Source organism: Prionailurus viverrinus, chromosome D4 (genome assembly GCF_022837055.1).
Source record: "Prionailurus viverrinus isolate Anna chromosome D4, UM_Priviv_1.0, whole genome shotgun sequence".
Classification (NCBI taxonomy): Eukaryota; Metazoa; Chordata; class Mammalia; order Carnivora; family Felidae; genus Prionailurus; species Prionailurus viverrinus.
Window position 1 is genome coordinate 23696548 of NC_062573.1, and position 5754 is coordinate 23702301.

At 35.0% G+C, this 5754-nt stretch overlaps 1 pseudogene; it reads right to left on the minus strand.

Annotated features, from left to right (window-relative positions):
• Positions 1 to 220: 220 nt before the first annotated feature.
• On the minus strand, positions 221 to 1075 carry LOC125150693 (voltage-dependent anion-selective channel protein 1-like; annotated as a pseudogene).
• Positions 1076 to 5754: the final 4679 nt, after the last annotated feature.

Genomic DNA, 5754 nt, shown 5'->3' on the forward strand with positions numbered 1-5754 from the left:
AGTCTACAGCTGAAAGGATTTTTTTTTTGGCATTGGGTTTCTTCTGTACCTCTGAAAGGCTAACACCTTAAACCTGAATCATCTTTAACCAGCTGTAAAATATCTAACATGATATTTAGCATTACTTGCATCCCAGACACACAACACGAAAAGGTACACTAAGTTTTCAAGCTAGCTATGATCAAAATAGTTTAAAAATAAATGATTGTACAGTATTCATTTAGGCCTGAAATTCCAGTCCTAGACCAAGCTTGTGGCCACATGCATTGACATTCTCTCCATCCAGCAGATCTGATAGCATTGGTTAGATACCTGGCTTTAGGGTCTGAGTGTACCTGAAACCTATCAGGCTGGAGCTCGAGTGTTCATTTTAGCTGTGAAGCAGGTGTCAGGGTCCACGTGATCCTTGGCTGCTGTTCCAAAGCAAGTGTTACTACTTCCTGCTGTCCAGGCCAGATTAACAGCAGTCTCTAAACTTCTTGTTCACCATCTGATAAATGGAGCCACCAAACTCTGTCCCGTTGTTTACGTTAGTATGGAGCTGGAATTCGTCAGCCTTGGAACAATCCGCAAAACTCCTCTAGGTCACTGGTGATTTTGCAGTCTCAAAACTCATCTGGTGGCCAGCCAGCCAGCCTTCATAACCCAGCACCAGAGCGCCCCAGACTGGAGGGCTGGGGAAGTTGAAATCCATGTCATGGCCCAGGTGGATGTGTTCCCGCTTATACCCTGTCTTGATGTAGCATTTTCCCTCCTGTGTTTGGTGAGAAGGATGGATCAAAAGTCAGCTTCAATCCACGTGTAAGCTGATCTTCCACAGTACTGTGTCTAGCGTGTTGTCGGTGTGCCTTTTCTCCCTGAACACCTGAGCATATTCAGCCCATCTGTACTTGGTTTCCAGACTGCCATCACTTTGGTGGTCTCAGTGTTGGCTGAACCTGATCTTGTAAATTCTAGTCCATTCTCAGATTTTGTTTTCGAGTCACGTTTTATTAAGCCAAACCCATAACCCTTGGGGAAGACATTCCTGGAAGATTTGCCAGGATCAATCAGCATACGTGGGAGGCATAGCCATCATCTACTCAGGGGCAGTGGCAGCGGGTTCAGCAGCGGCTACCGTGGGGGCTGCCCAGCAAGGAACTCGTGACAGTGAACATTTTTTAATGAATGTGGGTCACCTTAAGAATGAAGACTTTTTTCTGTCATCTTTATTATTTATGAATAGTTTAACATTTGAAGTTCTAAACTATTGGAAACTATTCAGATAGAGAAACAGTTATAAAATGTTCCATTTAAATTTGCCATTGATCTGACCTGAGCTAGCAATGTAATTCAGATGGGAAAATGATATTGTTTTATTCTACTTTGAATAAAAAGATGAAAATTATAGTCTTTCATTAACTTTTGATAATATTTCAGAGGTTAGAGCTACTTTCTCACTGTTTTACTCTTTCCCACCTGGTGTGTCTGTGTGTGTTTTAAGACTTTGAAGACTGACTCATCAGAGCTAGCTGTAAAAAGTCATATACAGCTCACATGCTTTCCAGATCAGTAAGTGACAATGGGGATGACAGAAAACTTTCTGAAATGAGAATAATCTTTTTAAGCAGCCAGTAGATACTTAATAGCTTGATAGTATAAGTAAAGCTTTGAAATAATCCATAATTTAACAGCAAATAAAGCAATCTCACCATTTGACAGGACAATTGTTATGAACATTGATTGCTGTGCTCTAATAACCTCATACCTTCAGGAACCCTTGGGTTGTGGAGGTAGACTAGAAACTAATTACATGTATTAGTGTTCACCTAAAGTTGGATTATCTAAATTTCTTTTTCAGTTGGGGGAATATCTTGAAAAAAAAATTCTGAAAGTCTAGACACAGTTTAAGATGACTAGGTTACAGGATTTATTTGATTATGCTATATAATTTTATTATTAAAATTGCATATATTTTAAATGGCATACAATATAATGTTGTGTGGTTTTTTTGCACTAAGTTAACCAAGAAATATAGAGGATAATTGATTCAGACAATCAGGTATGCTTGGCATTATTTATAAAATGGTTTTTAAAAGATTAAAAATTTGGACCCTAAAATTTATCCACCCCCGAAAAATACAGATGTGACTGCATCTTAAAGTGACTGCATATGGTTTGTCATTGCAACATTATTGTCATTTAAAAAAATTGGAAACAGCCATACTGTCTAAAAATAAGAAATTGATTTAGCATATTGTGATTTATCCACAAATGTAACATTATACAAATATATTACAATGGTATTTTCAAATAATATTTATAATATAAATAACTTAAAACATTCTATCATCTTAAAAAGAATTTTAGAAAAAGTATAAATATTATTATCCCTATTTTGTAAAATATAGAAAGTGAGCTCCATGAGAGTAGCTACTGTGAATACTGTTTACGATTGTACATTGCCTCTAACAGAGTAGATACCAGTCAACATTCCTGAATGAATGAATAAATAAGATCAAAAATAAATCTATAGTGCTATAAGAATCTATTAAGCACTTTGTAAAGAATGTAAATACAACCAGCATTCTAAAATTAAGCAAATTAATGTACTATTTTGCTTTTTAAGACTGTATGAAGAAAGGATAATGTTTTTAGTGATTATAATTATTAGTGTTAAAACTATCTCATGTGAAGACATTAAAATGAGGAAAAACTTACATATTGCTACTACACAATTTTGTTCTCTGTGAGATAATACCAACAAACTGATTATTCATACATAGATCTACAGCATATGCTTCTTTGCAATGAAGAAAATACTGGCTGTTGTTGAGCTGATTCAACATAATAAAATGATTATATCACCATGGAAACATAGACAGTATGTGCTAAGCCATTTATTTTCAGGGAGATATTTTTAATATTTTAGCATTAGTTCCATAATATCTGGAATGGATGCATCTGGTAAACAGTTAGAATACCCATTTATTTTACTAACGAAAAAAAATGGAAGGGTAACTGATACTTATTTTATTCAAGACAAAGGATAGAAGATTAACATTTCTTAGCCATTGATGTCCTAGAATAATTTTGGCACCCAGCTTTTTTTTTAGTCTGAGCAATATTTCTTGACATAAATATTTTATACATTTTCCATGATGCTAGAGTTTCAGGGAACTCTATAAACAACACCCCTATCTCTGCTACTTTACTTCTGAACTAGTTAAAAAAGAGAAGACAGACAATTAGAGGCAAAAATGTTAGCTCTCTATAGCATAACATATAGACCTGTGGAATCACTATGTTGTGTATCTGAAATTAACAATGTGTGTCAACTATACTTCACCTTTTAAAACATCAGTTCCAGAGTGCCTGGGTGGCTCAGTCGGTTGAGCATCTGTCTGACTCTTGATTTCAGCTCAGGTCATGATCCCAGTGCTGTGGAATTGAGCCCTGCATGGGCTGCTCACTGATCGTGGAGCCTGCTTGAGATTCTCTATCTCTCCCTCTGCCCCTCTCCCCCACTTGCACTCTCTCTCAAATAAAAAATAAATAAATAAATAATAATAATAATAATAAAATAAAATAAAATAACATAAAAAGTCAGTTCTATTACCAACTCTAAAGTAACAACTACAACCTAATGGTACCCGGAGGACATAGATGGGGGGAACAAAACTGCTAACTAGAACTAGACTGACCAAAACAGGTCCTGTTAGAAAACCACAGACCTGGCTCACAGGAACAGACCTTGCTCATTGAACTTGATGCAAGGGCAAGAGCAGAGAGACCCTAGTATCACAGAGTAAAAGGAAAGGCAAAACTGTAAAATCACATTAGATATTTTACTCCTCCTCCTTTCAGTAGGAATAATGAGGGTGTACAGAGAAGCCAAGTGAGTTACAATCTCCTTCATGGGACAGGGAGAATAAAATGTTTTCCTTAACATGTATTTCAGTAGTTTTCCATATAAAGCAAATGGTAGTTATTATGGGCTGATCATGTTTTATCCTTTCAATGCTTATACCAAATAACTTTTAGTTTGGCTTTTTTTGGATAAAGTTTTAGAGAGAAAATAAAGCTAAAATAATTGTGAGATATTGGTTTTAGACGTGTCCTTAAGCATTAAAGTAGTGGTTTCTATTTTTAAGAAGGCACTGGAGTAAATATTGTTATATACAATAGATGGAAAGATAATATGGATTTGTATTTATACCAAAAGACATTAAATTGCCAAAAGGTGATATTAATTCACAAAGTAAATTTTCTGCCCCAGTAAATTTAATTACAACACTGTTCTGGGTCACAGCATATGATTTTATTTTTATTCTTATTATTTTAAATGCTATTCTACTAATAGTTTTTCTAGCTTCACTTGCTCCCTTGTTTATCCTCTGGCTACATATCCGGGGAAAAAAAGTACATGAAAATTCTTGCAACGATCTTCGTATTTTTTTCTTTGTTAAATGAACACATGTTTGCAACACACCTACAAACACTTCACTAGTTTGACTGCTAATTGCAATCCTTTTTGGAATGTTCTTGGAGAAACCAACCATGGAATAAATAAAAGTCAGCTTTCCTTTTCCTACAAGTACTGTCGTCTTTTAACTTACTATGTAGTCTCCTAGAAAGACACATTCTCAGACAATATACCAATCTCTAATTTGTCATTTAACAAGTATTTATTGAGTTCTTTTTATGTTTTGGGCTTTGTGTTACAATAAAACAAATAAATGTAAGCTCATAGAGTTTATAACCCATTCTACTTTAGGAACAGTTATTTGTTTCTGTAGTATAAAAATATTGCCAAAATACTGCTATAAAGGCAACTGTATTCATTCACACAAACATGACATTTTATTCTCTCACATGTACACACATACATACACATATATGCAGGTGCGTGCAAATGTGCTTTTGATACAGTGTTGATTTTCCATACAATCTCTAAATCTGTAGAACACAGTTTTTAACATTTATTTATTTTTGAGACAGAGAGAGACAGAGCATGAAGGGGGTAATGTCAGAGAGGGAGACACAGAATCCGAAACAGGCTCCAGGCTCTGAGCTGTCAGCACAGAGCCTGACGCGGGGCTCAAACTCACGGACCACGAGATCATCACCTGAGACGAAGTCGGATGCTTAACCGACTGAGCCACCCAGGCGCCTCATGTAGAACACAATTTTTAAAGCAAAACATTAGAAATTCTATTAGTCACAATAGGTAATTACTAACTTGTGTATTATTTAAATATATCTATTCTTCTTTAAAAGAATAAATAATTTGCTAGTTTAGAAAAGCATTTGAATAAGACCATATAATGTAGCCTTTTTCAACTCTCTGATAAAATACCAACAAAGTTGCAATAAAAAAATAGAAACATATCACTATTAAAAAGTAAGATTTAAAGCAATTTATGAAAATCTGAAATTTTCGGTACCTATAAAATTGATGCTGTTAGGTTTAGAAAAGCAGATCTAAGGTTTGCTTCTTGGAATATTATGCTTTTTTTCACCAAACAGCTTGTCCTAACAAAAGGTGTGAAGTTTCGTTATATCTCCGTTTTCAAAAACTATAGAAAATATGACAACCCGATCTTTACTGAAAAATGATTCTTCTTGGAGTTTTCAGATAATTTCCCTTTTTTTTTACTCTACACAATATTTCTATATTCAGAAATAGAATGAAATTAGATAGTTAGGAAGAGGAGGAACAATCCTCAGGGCCCCTTTCATCCCCTATCCAATACAAACTCATCTTCAGGTTTC